The sequence below is a fragment of the Hippoglossus hippoglossus genome, chromosome 19, assembly GCF_009819705.1.
Source record: "Hippoglossus hippoglossus isolate fHipHip1 chromosome 19, fHipHip1.pri, whole genome shotgun sequence".
NCBI lineage: Eukaryota > Metazoa > Chordata > Actinopteri > Pleuronectiformes > Pleuronectidae > Hippoglossus > Hippoglossus hippoglossus.
In genome coordinates this window covers 815,817-830,943 of record NC_047169.1, presented here as the reverse complement: position 1 = coordinate 830,943, position 15,127 = coordinate 815,817, and the positions used below count along the sequence as shown (strand labels likewise).

Here is a 15,127-nt window from a genome sequence, read left to right as displayed (position 1 = left end):
ACCTCAACAAAAAGAAAACGCTCCTGTTTGATCTGGATTTTTCCGATGAGCCTCTGAAGTTTGTTCTAGAGATCGTTCTTCCGTCTGAACTCCAGAGAAACTCATGGAATGTTCCATTTATATTCTCGTTCATGTTTTAATCAACATTACGTTGCTGTTTACATCCAAACCCAGAAACCGTCACTGATTGGTCAGGCTCCTGTCACATGACCTCCTTCAGGAAGACACGACGACAATGACGCAGCTAAGAACAAAGTGCTTCCTGTTTACGCCCAGTGCACATGAGTGGTCATGTGATATGTGTTTCCAGGCGTGTTATTATAACCAGTTTGTAATGGTTGTAGATGGATGAAGCCTCAGATCAGAGCCACATGTTCCACGTATGAGCTTGTTCATGCTCAGACAATCAGAACTTCCTGTTTACATCGTCTGTGTCTGAGCTTCGGATGTTTCCTGTTTCAGAGAATCCGATCACTTCCTCCCCGGCAGCTCGTCGCTGCACTGATGCGAACAGCAGATCTCAGACTGGAGCTGATGAAGGCTTCTGCCTCGCTTCAGTTCTCTTGTGTAAAGAGGAGTGAACATAAAGTTAAAAAGCTGAACAGAATACAGAATAACCAATCAATGGAGACAAATCACTCCGGTTACTGTCCATTAGCTCAGCAGCAGCAGGAGGAGCTCGGGGGTGTGGTTTCTCCCAGGAGGCCTCGCTGCTGCCGACCCACAATCCTCCATCACGGAGCCGGTGGCGAGGACGCTTTATTTAACAAATGTGGAGAAACGTCTGCACAAGTATTTTAGAATTTATTCATATCAGAGGATGATAGAAAATAATACAAGTCATGTATGTCTCCTCCATGTTAGCAGACGGGAATCACTTTCCTCAGAAAACTAACCGAGCCTTCCTCGAACCGACTTCATCTTCTTCTGGGTTCGACTCCACGCTCGTCTTCATCTTCTTCATCCTCCATGGTTTGAATTCACGGCTGCAGTTCTTCGTCGTTTCACCTCCACCTCACAGCAATGTAAATACAGTAACCCCCCCCCCCCCAGAGGAGAGCGTGATTACCAGCAGCTCACACGTATCCCACGGCCCACGCAGCCAGTGGAGGTAATACGTCTTAATATCATTTAATAAATGTATTCAGCAGATATCTGGAGAGCACATTAGAATGAAATTGCTTCTATTTAACATGGTTAGTCCGTCCCGGCTGCTTATCATCTGCATACTGGAGACACAGACATTGATCACGGTTAGTTGAGATAAATGGTTAGTTCAGGAACGTCTTCACCGCCATGAAGGACCCGGAGAAGACGAGAGGATCCAACGAGGCCTCGTACGTTAGGTTTCATCACAGAGACGACGCCGCTCGGAGGAAACATGATGAGTGAGCGGTCGTAGCTTTAATAAACCACCCGTTGGTGCCTGGGACGAGAAAACTCTCATAATAAATAATAACACAGCTTCTATTTGCTGATTTGGTCCAAGACAAACAGAAAAACTACGAAAGTTCTCGACTTTAAACTAGTGAAAAAATATGTTTTCTCAAATACATCAGCAACAAGACTGGATTAAAGAGAATTATCATAATATTATTTGAATATTGTCATATAATAAATCTATGTGAATACATTGAACAATCAGCAGTTTAATGTGACAGTTTGCTTCAATTTCCCCCAAAGGAAAAATAAAAGAAGCTGAACGAAGAAATAAAAACGTCATTAGTTAATGAAACAGTTTAGAAAATATTTGATGGCGTTGACCTTTAATTTAAGGTTAAGTTTTACGACCGATCTGTGATCAGTTCAGGAAGCAGCATCCAGCAAAGTTCACGTGGTTAATTAGGCTGAAGTGACGCTCGGCGTGTGAATGTGGCGCCGGTGAGATAAAACCAGGAAAGATCATCGAACGTAAATCTGTCACAAAACAAAGGAACCATTTTTGTTGATTTCCTGCAGCTTCGATGATTTGAAGACGCAACTTCACACACACACACGCACACACACACGGACAAACATGGACACACACACACACACCCACACGGACAAACATGGACACACACACACACACACACACACACACACGGACACAGTGTCATGTTTTCCTTCATTCACAAACATTATTTGAGCTTTGATGTGTGAAGTCGAGTTTCTTGTGTAGAGAAGCGTCTGTTTCCCGGCTGCAGTGCATGATGGGAGATGCCCGTGGCGAAGCTGCGTTCAGCCGCTCGCACACAGTCGCAGTGTGAAAGGAGCTAATAATGATGTTTATTAACAATCCTCTGCAGCGCCGGGCGCACTTCATCTTCCTCTGCCCCCACCTGACACACAAATAACACACACACAAGTTTTCACCTTGCTCATGATGCTGCAGCGGCGTGCTCACACACACACACACACACATACACACACACACACACACACACACACACACACACACACACACACACACACACACACACACACACACACACACACACACACACACACACACACACACTCACACTCTCTCACTCTGCTGCATCTAAAGCAGATTTATACAGTGTCGCTGTGAAGCTGCTATAAACTCAGACTCTGTTAACACCCACAGTAAATAAATACATCCAAACCTCACACACAGACACACACACACACACACACACACACACACACACACACACACACACACACACACACACACACACACACACACACACACACACAGATCTCTGCAGTGAGTGGGTTCTTCAGCTCAGCAGATGGCGTGTTGCTCCGCTGGTCAGTTGTTTGGTTAATGAGCTGGTCGGCGTCCGTCAGGCTGCAGGTTCCTTTGCTCTGAACATAAAATTCACTGGAGGCGAATGGAAACAGATTTTTCTCTTCGCTCTTCACCTTATTTCCAGGAAGTTTATATTTTGTGTCTAAGTCCTGAAGCGTTTATGTGGGAAACATCATGTTCAGCTCACGAGGCCTTTGGACAAGTGATAATTATGAAGAGGACTCAGGTTCACTTGGTTCATTGGTACAGATATTCAGCCTGTGTTTGATTAAACATCAGGACTCATCAGGACTCATCTGGACTCGCACGGCCTCGCACGGCGTCGCACGGCCTCGCACGGCCTCGCACGGCGTCGCACGGCCTCGCACGGCCTCGCACGGCGTCGCACGGCCTCGCACGGCCTCGCACGGCCTCGCACGGCCTCGCACGGCCTCGCACGGCCTCGCTCGGCCTCGCACGGCGTCGCACGGCCTCGCACGGCCTCGCACGGCGTCGCACGGCGTCGCACGGCCTCGCACGGCCTCGCACGGCGTCGCACGGCCTCGCACGGCCTCGCACGGCCTCGCACGGCGTCGCACGGCCTCGCACGGCCTCGCACGGCGTCGCATGGCCTCGCACGGCGTCCACGCCAGCTGCAGCTGGAATCAGACGAATCAGGAAGGATCCGCTGTCATCAGCTGCTCATCAGGACGGGGGGGGGGGGGGGACAGATTCTGGTTAATGAGTTTGTCCTGTGGTCGGATCTCAGGTCGTGTTGAGGCTGATTAATCATTTGATTGGTCCGTGGTGTTGGTTGGTCAGTTCATCAGGTGGCGTCGAACCCACAGAGAAGAAGAGGAACCAGAGGATCCGGCTCCGTGCCTCAGCTCCTGCATCACTAAGTGAAGCAGGCTTCTGCTCTTTTTACAGTTTATTCATGAACTCAGCTCAGATTCTCTCATTTCAAACGTCTCCGTCGATCAGCGTCAAACTTCTCGCCCGGCGCCGCCCTCTGACCTTCTGCCTTGAAACCCAACATCTCCACGTGTACGTTTGAGATCATCGAGTCCATCTGGACATTCGTGTTTTTCTCATTTAGAATATTTCCACTTTCCTTTTCCTGCACTCACTCGTCACTTGTCAGGAAATCAGACGCAAATCTTCTTAATCCAATCAGAGCAGCTCGAGTGAGTAGAAGCTTCAAACGTCTGTTTCAGGTCTGAAATCTAAAAAGAGAAAAGAGTTCATCAGAAAGTCAGAAATCTTTGAAGTACATAGTAAAGTAAAGTAATGAATTAGTATTCAAATGTAAAGAGATTCTTCAATAGGTTTTTGAGATGTAAATTAAATCATATGACTGTTCTTTGATTAACTTATTATTATTATACATTTTTTCACTTTCTTTAACATTGTGAGACTAATTTCATCATTTTCACAGATTTCTCAGGAAATAGTTCATGGCTCGTGTAATAAACACATGTTTAGTAAACTGATATTCACGAGTCTGTGTGATCGGTGCAGCTTGATGAAGCAGATACGTGAGGTTCTAGTTTCCTGTGGATCCTGACGTATCTTCAGATCTCAGGATATTGAAGAAGTCTGTTTTTCACGGGTTTTATTGTGTTTCCTTTCTGCTGAAAACACATTGAGCTGAAGTTCAATCAACTGTTTCTTCCCTGTCTAGTTTTTGTTGATTAATTTCACAACAACAACCCTCGTCCCCCCCGACGCTGCCGGGCTCGAACACGCTCGTCTATCACGTTGTTTTTACAGCGTCATTATTCCGCAGTGGTTCGAGCTGCGCTTCTGTCACGTCCCTGTTTGTTTCTGTTCATAAACCAACACTGAAAACTGCAGAACATTCACAGTGTCAGCTCCTTCGTCCTAGAGTCCTATTGGCTGCAGGGGGGGGGGTTATGATATTTGATTCTTCACAGAGACCCACAGTATCTATAATCAAAATACTGTTATCGACTGTTATTGTAGAATTTACAGGCAAAAGTGAAACAAGTCAAACTTTAAATTAAATTTTCATCATTTCAATCAAGAGAAAGTGAGTCTCAGTCTCAGCTGTCAATCATGACGTTGAAATGTTTATTTCTTTATGTCTACTTTGATGTGTTTATTTGTTTGGTCCATGTCCCATCTGCTAACATGGAGGAGGCGGGGCTATGAGCTCTACTCCAGTCAGTCACCAGGGGGCGAAGCAGATGTTTTGGCTTCACGTTCAGGACCTAATTAGAGTCCCATGTTCTCCAGATGTTCATCACAGGATTTGTGTGATTCTCTGTGGTAGTAAACACAGGAACATGGTGGAACCACAGCTCTGCTCACGGATCAGGTTCCTCTCTGGGTTTGAATCCCTCCTCGTCTCATTTAGTAAACACAGGAACATGGTGGAACCACAGCTCTGCTCACAGGTTCGGTTCCTCTCTGGGTTTGAATCCCTCCTCGTCTCATTTAGTAAACACAGGAACATGGTGGAACCACAGCTCTGCACACGGGTCCGGTTCCTCTCTGGGTTTGAATCCCTCCTCGTCTCATTTAGTAAACACAGGAACATGGTGGAACCACAGCTCTGCTCACGGATCAGGTTCCTCTCTGGGTTTGAATCCCTCCTCGTCTCATTTAGTAAACACAGGAACATGGTGGAACCACAGCTCTGCTCACGGATCAGGTTCCTCTCTGGGTTTGAATCCCTCCTCGTCTCATTTAGTAAACACAGGAACATGGTGGAACCACAGCTCTGCTCACAGGTTCGGTTCCTCTCTGGGTTTGAATCCCTCCTCGTCTCATTTAGTAAACACAGGAACATGGTGGAACAACAGCTCTGCACACGGGTCCGGTTCCTCTCTGGGTTTGAATCCCTCCTCGTCTCATTTAGTAAACACAGGAACATGGTGGAACCACAGCTCTGCTCACGGATCAGGTTCCTCTCAGGGTTTGAATCCCTCCTCATCTCATTTAGTAAACACAGGAACATGGTGGAACCACAGCTCTGCACACGGGTCCGGTTCCTCTCTGGGTTTGAATCCCTCCTCGTCTCATTTAGTAAACACAGGAACATGGTGGAACCACAGCTCTGCACACGGGTCCGGTTCCTCTCTGGGTTTGAATCCCTCCTCATCTCATTTGGCAGGAAACAAACAGATCGATGAGGAGCCTCAGGTTTTCCTTGAAGAGATAAGAATGTTTTGAAGTGCACAGAAAATGGCTTCAGGATTTTCTAAGGGAGGAGGGGCCGTCTGTCGAGTTGTCTTTTTTATTGATCATCTTTTTTAAACACGACGTCCGGCAGCCAATTATAATGCAGCTTTCAACCAATCTTCATCATCGTCATTAGCAGCAGCTCGTCTTCACCCCACATGGCGAGTCATGATGAGTCATCATCTTCTAACACTTATTTATTATTATGATAGAAAACTCAGTTATATCTTCACACTCTAAATACGTCGACGCCTTTAAAGGTTCAAATGAAAAACATCGTCTCCCGATCGTCCTACAGGTTTAATCAATCACTGTAGATATCGAAGATCAATCACTGTAAACAAAGATGGACGACACGTCTCTAATTCTTCTCACTGTACAAACATGAAGCCAAACTCTGTCTTCTTCAATTCAATTTCATTTGTAAAGAACCAAATCATCATTTGCATCATCTCAAGGCTCTTTAGACGTCACAGCTACAGACTGTAAATAAACTTCTCATTTGGTCCATGTCCCGTCTGCTAACATGGAGGAAACATTTTAAAATAAACTCTGATTCTGAATAAATCTGCTGCTGTGAAAGTTGGACGTCTCCAGTGTGAGAGGAAGGTCAATGAAAAGTAAAATGTCAGTCGAGTCCAGTCGCTGGTTCTTGACATTCAAAGATCAAATCCACACCGTGTGGTCCGGCTGAGTGTTCCCGCTGGGCCCCGGTACGTCTGGACAGTGTCTACATACAGTCAATCTACACCAAACTCAATCCTCCTCTTCCTCCTCTTCCTCAACACACTCAGCACTTGATGGTTGTGTCTGCGCCGACATGGACGCAGACGCTGAGGTCTTATCAACGCGGTCCCAGAAGAGACAGGAAGCTCCACACGAGTTCATTACTCAGGAAAGTTCGTCTGAAATGTCAAGCAGCTAATAAAAGCTCGACGGGAGAATCCACCATGTAACCAAAAGGTCACGGGTTTGACCCCTGACAGTACCAGCGGGTCGTGGTCCGAACACATTAACGTTAAAACCAGGAAGAACTTTAGACGTAGAGGAAACAAAGTATTTAAATATAAAACTGGTCCCAACATGAAAGAATAATGACGACGTGTCTCCACCTTCTCCACAAACGAAGCCAAAATACCTCGGAAACATTTACACGGAGGAGACGTGGTTTATAACCTCCAGGCCACCAGGGGGCGAGCAAGGTGTTTTGGCTTTACTTTCCTGTGCTGTCATGTCGTCCATCTTTATTTACAGTTTGTGGTTTTAAAGACCATTTTAACTTACATATAAAATGACTATGATATCGGTTTTAAAACTAGATGTTTAAATAGGATTAAAGTCAGAACATTCTTCAGTTCAACGTAGCTGAGTCGACCAATCAGAGCCTCGTACGTCATCGTCCCTCACAGTGACCAATGAGATGATAATATCATTTTAATAAATCCAGTTCAGTTTCTTTAATCGATATAAATGTTGTTTTGACTCTAAAGTGACAGAAGGAATCTTTCTTTCTTTCTTTCTTTCTCTTCTTGATGATTTAAAACATTTCTGATGCAAATTTCTCCAAACTCTCAGAATTCATCTTGACCCTGAGAAAAATATGTGAGACAAAATAAAACACTTGAAGATGAAATTACTCTATTTACTACAGACGGCTTCAAGAGAGAAAGCACTTCATGAGCTTCTGATTTACATTTTTACATTTCTTCAAATCTAAAACTCTTCAGCAGCTGAACCTCCTGAAGCTCTGAACTCATTTTTATTTTTCACGTTGCGGGAAACTGCAGCTTCACAGTTTTATCAGCTGGTTATTAAAGCTCATTATCAGCTGGTTCACGCCTGCACTTTATTTCCTCGCTGATAAAACACAGCAGGACAGAAAACGATAAAAGTCCCAAAACTGATTCTAACGACTCATTTGTGCAGATTAAATAAAGTCAAACGTGGTGAATCAAAGTCCTGAGTTAAATAATCCGCTGTGTGAAATTATAATGTTTTATTCTGGTTGACGTGTCATTAGTGTGAAAGGTCAGAAACGTTTAAACACGAAACTAGAACATGAACCTGGATTAACGTCGTATTACTCAATCTACTCTCATTTTATCTCATATAATCTACTTTAATCTAATTTAATATACACTAATCTAATCTAACCTAATCTAAAAGACGATTGATGACAGTGAAGAACCTTCATGATGCGTCTCCTCTACTGAACTGAACAAACACTAAGAGGTCCAACATCAACTTTATTCTGAAAATGAAAAAAGAAAAACTAAATTCAATCATTTTTCCCGTAAACTCGTCCCGACATTGTTTCTCATTATTCAGGAAAAACACATTATTTGATAAAATGACTTTTTGGTGCCACTAAAGTTCTGGATCTGCTGGTTTTATCAATTTAAAATCACTCGAGCATCTTTGGGGTAAAAGTAGAATCTCAGCTCGAGCACAAACCTCCTGGTGAATAAACCTCCTCCTCCTCCTCCTCCTCCTCCTCCTCCTCCTCCTCCTCCTCCTCATCCCATCAGCCTGGCGCTGTTTACCACAATATATGCATTAGAGAGATTAAAGTGTGGTAAACTGTTTGGCATGAATAATGTAGTGTGTAGATTTAATTTAGATGTGTGTGCCCTCGGCCTGTGGTCGCAGGAGAAACAGTTTCAGCAGCGACACGGTCGAGCAGCGGCGGCGTCCACCAAGAGCAACACACACCGTTCATAACAAAAGTAAAAGCTCTGAAATGTATGAAACTATATAAAGACGGCAGGCGGATGTTATTTATGATCACACGCCGCCTCAGATGAGCTGTGATAGGTTTGTGATGGCGGCTGTAAAGTCCCTCGCAGGCCTCTGATTGGCTTCATTTACATAACACCTTGGCAGGCCTGCGGGGAGCGAGGAGCGGGGCGGGCGAGGGACGGCACGGAGCCGCCTCGTTAGCATTTCATACGCTCCGTGCATCAGCAGCACATTCTGCTCGTGAGGAGAACCCCGGCCGTTAAATTACACATCGGCCCCCTTAGTGTCGGACCTGAGAGGACGGAGGAGACGGAGACGAGCTGAACGTGCAGGAGACGTCGTGCAGGAGACGTCGTGAAGAGACGGCGTGAAGAGACGGCGTGAAGAGACGTCGTGAAGAGACGGCGTGAAGAGACGTCGTGAAGAGACGTCGTGAAGAGGCCGCGGGGTTTCACGATAAATCACATCATCTTACAAAAGACATGTTTCCTTTAAAAACAGCTGCGTGAACAGGAAGAAGAAAACAGAAACTTCGAAACAGATTGAAATGTTTAATGATCGGAAACAACGTCGCTAATCTAACGATCAATAAACGTTCGTATAATCCCACAAACATGAAGTTGATACGAACGCGGCCATCTTGTGTGGAGTAGTGATCATTGAGCGGAGCCGCAGTATCTGATCTGTACTGCAGCCGGCCACCAGGGGGCAGGAGGAGGTTCACAGGTTTATAATAAAATAGCAGCAGCTGTGACTCGTCTGTTTCCACGGTGATGGATCGTGTCTGGAAAATAAAACAGTGTTAAAATCTAAAGTTTATTTTTGGCTCCGAGCGTCAAACTGTGAAGCGACTTCCTGCTGCTCACAACAACAGAGAGCTAATTGGACATTTGACACTTTAAAGGGTTTAATCACTCAGAAATCAGGAGACAAGGAGACAAGGAGACAAGGAGACAGGAGACGACTTTATTAAAGCTCCTGTTCTCTGAAGGAGGCGCTCGCTGAAAGCTCGTCTGATTCGTCGGTTCAAGTCTTCACAGCTGCAGCGTTCAGGTCCAACACGTCCCCGTAGGGTTCCTCACTACACGTGTTTGTGTGGACAGGTCTTTCATCTGGTTGTGAGGACAGAGTTTGGTTTGACATCAAGGACGCTGGAAGTAAGGGGGCTGCAGCACCACATACTGGCAAGGGACTGCAACTGCAGGGCAAAAACAGGAACAGCAGTCAGCCGTGTTGGAATCAGTTTTATAATATTTAATTGTGTAACAGACGATTCGGTGCATGTGATCTGATCTCCTCTTCAGTCGCAGGGAAACATTGGTAAAAAGCTTCCTGGTTATTAAAGGTCCAAAACTTTTCATAGGAAACTTTGATATTGTAGAAATGAATTTATCTTCGTGAGCTTGTTTGGTTTCCAGAGTTCAGGTCAGAGTGGAGCTGGAGTTAAGTGTGTAGTTGTGATGGTTAATGTCAGAGTGTGTGTCTGTGTGTGTGTGTGTGTGTCTGTGTGTGTCTGTGTGTCTGTGTGTGTGTGTGTGTGTGTGTGCTCTAACCTTTTACAGTGTGTTGGCGGGGAAAGGAAGATGGAGGGAAGCACACACACACACACACACACACACACACACACACACAGACACACACACACACACACACACACACACACACACACACACACACAGAGCAGCTAAATGTTACTCCTGTCATTGGATGTGGATGAAAAGTCTTAATTATTCCTCCTCACAAACTCACACCATCATCCCCCCCCCTCTCTCTCTCCCCCTCCCTCTCCCTCTCTCTCTCTCGCTCCCTCCCTCTCCCCCTCTCCTCTTCATTCTGACACTCCCTCTCTAATTCCCCCCCCCGTCTGCGTCTCTTCATGATGTGTGCAGGTAATTAAAATGTCCTTTGCAGCAGTCCTGTGATAAATGAACTGAGCTGTCATGGAAACGCCTCCCCCCCACATCACACGTTTCTCCTCTTCCTCCCTCTTCTTTTCTCCGTTTGAGTCGAGAGTCACGGCTCAGGGAATCTGCTTCATTAGCGCTCACTGTTTCTCAGAATGATGCGTAAGAGCGAACAGGAAGAAGACGTGTGGCGGCTCAGAGGCGGTGGGATTAAGCTGCAGATTCAGACCTGCTGCTTCCAATTAAACTGCAGGGAGGGATTCCCTCAACTCCAGAGTTTCCTCTGGGGGAAATCAAATCGTGTCACTGAACACAAGAACCAGAAACAAGAGGAAACCAAGATGGTGAAATACACAGATTTATTAAACTCCACCGCAGGAAAAGACCTTTACAAATATTTGAGCTACGTTGACGGTTCAGTTCACAGACTAAATAAAGATGGACGACACGTCTCCACTTCCTGCCTCTTTGAACATGAAAATTCAAACACTGCCATCTTGTGGTGATGATATTATTTAGTGTCTAACTTTATTAGTTTGGTCCATGTCCCATCTGCTAACATGGAGGAGGAGGGATTTATGATCTATACAGAAGCCAGACACCAAACTTGTGGCAGATAAACACAACTTGCACAACAAAGGTGATATTACGCCACCGACAGGCGACCAAAGGAATCGCAGGTTTACCTTGATTAAAACTACAGATTTCTCAAATTGCTGTTTATGCGCAGATTGCACCTTTAATTAGTTTGAAACTTTCCAACCTGCTGCACAGTCGCACTTTTAGAGTTGATTTCTTCTGTTTCACTGGACGACCTCTCCTCCACCTCTCCTCGTCCTCCGGGGGCAGACGATCCCACAGAGACCGAGCGACGTCGTGAAACTCTTTGAAAAGTGAAGTCTTTATCAGACCAGACTTTTATCGTGTCTGTTTTTTAATTAGAACTTTTGTCTGGTGAACTAATGAAGACGTGCAGCCTGCAGCCTTCCTCCTGTAATTAATCCGGACCCCTGGAAAAGGAAGCCGCTCGCTGTCGGGAGCCACTGATCAATATTTACAACTGCAGCCATGTTGAGACGCAGCAGGAGGGACGCTCACGTTTATTTGTGTTTGCAGCAGTTTCACTGAAACGTGTTGTAACAGCTACAGATTCAGAGGAAGAGACTTGAGGGAGAGACGCTGCCTGAGACTTTAGCATTTAGCATTTAGCATTTAGCTCTGGGGGGGGGGGGGGTGTGCTTTACAGTGCTGAAGATATCTGATTGGACGAGCTGCCTGAACCGATGCTGTTGAGAATCATCGACTGCACCTGAGCTTCGATTCAGTCCAAACTCTCCTTTCTGCAGAATTTTATTTATTTATTTGGGTGTTTTATGAAAATCTAATTAAACTGTAGCTGTGACGGAATCAATTAAAAGTGTAAAAGTCGACGTCTGTGAGAACAGCAACAGTTTGAACTATCAACACAAACAGGCAGGTTTCTGAGTTACATCAAGTTAATTAAAGTTGCTGTTGTTTTCATCTGACAGATGCTCAATGCGTCACACATCAAACCATCGACATTAAATTCAAAATGCTTTTCACCCATTAGACGAAAGTCAGTTTGTTTACGCGGAAAATCTGTTTCCCTGGAAATAATGAGACGCTTCCTGACGACATGTTTTTCTCTCAGCAACAAGTTTAACACCGATTAATCTTTTGACCTTCGACCTTTTCAATTAGCAGGTCAGTCCGTCTGAATGTGTGACTGCGTTTATAAAAGTCTCTGATTAAGAGGCTGGAGGGGTAGTGTGGACAGCTGCCGTAACCATGGCAACAGCGATGAGTTAAGTGCAGTAATGAGGATGTAGCCTCAGTGATGATTGGTCTATTTCCTGCACGTGGTGTAAAAGATGCTGAGGTTTTCAGACTCAGCTAAAAGAATTAACTGATAACATGTAAAATACATAATTCACATGCAAATTAACATATTACAGGTAAATATGGGACGTGTTGGCTGCACAGAACCAAACTGGCCCCTGAGTATTTGCCGTCTGTCTGACAAACGCCACATATTTCCATGTTGTGTGAATCTAAATTAAATCTGAGGCCTTTTCTGCGGCCGCCGGTCCACCTGCCAATTTTCCAGCGACTGCAAAGGCGAGATTGGTGCGACTCTGATGGATGAAGATAAGTCCCGGCTTCTCTGCAGGGAGACGAGTGCCTCCCCCACAGTGCCTTGCTCAAAGTGTCTCTGGAGTAAGTGATGAGGAAGGCAGGCGAGGAGCAAATTGCTTTCAAGTCCCTGCTCTTGTGTTGTTCTGCTGCTCGAGCTGCAGAATGGAGAGATTTACTTCCTTCGGCAGCAGATTTGTGGAGTGAAGTTGTGACGGAGACACTGAGCAGCAGCACTGAGATGAATGGAAACACAAAGAGAGCAGAGTGTGACGCTGGAGGGAAACAGTGCAATGCATTATTTAATACTAATGATAGAAATACAGGTAATGTGGGATGGTTGGTGCATGTGGAGCAACAGAAGATATGTGTAAAGTAAAAATAGTCAGGAAGGAAAAGACTGACGGAACGAAAACTAAAAATATATTTGATTTAAACTAAAAGCTTTCATATAGACAATGTAGGGCAAAATAAAATATCCTTTATTGAAATGTTGGGTTGAAAAGTACATGTAATCTTAAAAGAGATTATCGTATAAATCTGTTGATCCACTTGGAAACGTCCTGGTTCTGGATCCAGGTCTAAGCTCCGCCTCCGTCACACAGTTCTCTAAAAGAAGCTAAAAGAAGCTAAAATGCGATTGAGTAGCGTCTGTTTACAAAGTGATGTTGAAGAGGAACAGAAGATTTTCACTGGGACACAAAGAAAGTCTTTTATTATTGTGTTGCTTTGACTTCGTGTTCCTTCCGACTAGAGCAGGATATGAACCATTAAACTTCTCCTGGAGCCCGGTGGTAATTTCACAAAGTGTCATGTTCAACCACAGAGATCAGGGTTCTGTGTAATGTTGTTTTTTAACTCAGCTCGAAGCTGCAGCCAGAACGGATTTAAAGAACAGAGGACGGGATGTTTGGGTTATTAAAGCTGCTTTCACACATGAACTCTGGAAAACAGTGTCCAGACATTTCCTGTAGTTAGTGTTTGTGAGGCAGCAGCAGCAGGTTGTTTACAGCTCATGCACACCGGCGTCAGCCAAGTTGACGTCTTCGTCTTCTACGTGTCTTCTTCGTCTCTTCTTCATCAACGTCATCAACACGTCCACTCGCTCACTGGGAAGCTTCCAGACATTTTACTAGGAGGCTGCAGGAGAAGATCCAGAAAATGTCCAGAGATATTCAAAGTTTGTCACGGTTATAGATCCTTTTACAAAGGTTCCTTGCTCAATATGAAAGTGAGACAGTTTTCAATCTGTAGCTTCACTGGTTGTTTTGGTGCTTTTCATGTTTTTGTTAAATTTACCAGAAGGAGATAAAGATTGATGACGGACAGACGGACAGCTGCTAATTCAGGTAGCGGGCTGCTAATGCCTCGTACAGAGCTCCGCCTCCAGCGCTGCCTTTAAAATCTGCAGGAAACTGTGAATCCCAAAGCTCTGAATTTCAAATCACATCATATAGTTCGACCCAATTGTTCCACTAGAGCTAAGATTTACTGTGGATGTGGGAGGAAGAGAGTGACTGATGGATGGATAGACAGAAAATGTAATGGAGGACAAAAACAATGACACGGGGGAGAAGTGAGCGGGAGGAGGTGGGGCGATGGGGATGATGAGATGAAACAGCTGGAGTGAGAGAAATAAAGCGATGTGGGAGCAGAGAGTGGCAGCTGGAGTCGCTGAGGTCTCTGTACAAGTCTGCTGTCAGTGCTAATAGACAGCGGAGGATGGAGGGAGGTGAGCGGAGCAGGAGAAGAGATGTTCAGGCCAAACAACCTGTCACCAGCTATAACAGAGCAGAACGCAACACAGCCGGCTCGTCGGCACGTCAGAAACTTCTCTGGCAGTTTGGAGACGAGTGTGCGAGCAATCTACGAGTAAATGATATTCTCAAATAGATCCCGACTGTTCGGCAGCGCAGACGAAGACGGTGCAGGAATAAAGATGCTGCTCTCGGTCTGACTCCGGGACGAGTCAGGTCACCGCCGTTATCTCCCCGTGTGAGGGGGCGTGTTTGTCCTCCATGTTTGGTTTAATGGATCAATAAAACACAACCACAGGATACGGAACATCGGCTCTGAGGCGAATATCTCATCTCGCCACGTCAAACCAGCGACCCCGGTGGCTCGCCGCATTCTGATTCGTCCTGCTCCAGTTTCATCTTAAGTCAGAATAATATAAGAGATCTCTAAGTTGGTGTTATCGCTGTGCTCAGTCGCAGGCGTTTGCTATCGACCATAAAGGTTTAACGTCCACGCAGACTCAGGGTTTATGGCATCAATGCAGTTTCTGGTTTTTACGTAATCCTGTAAACTGAAACATAACCTCCGTGGCAGAGGTAATGCTGGTTATTCAGTTAGTTGTGATCTGTAACTTCACCACTAGGTGTCA

General features: G+C 45.3%; 1 protein-coding gene across 1 annotated transcript in view; it reads left to right on the top strand.

Moving 5' to 3' along the window:
• LOC117752416 (glutamate receptor ionotropic, delta-1-like) overlaps nt 1–15,127 on the top strand; it is a 282,229-nt gene that overhangs the window by 194,745 nt on the left and 72,357 nt on the right.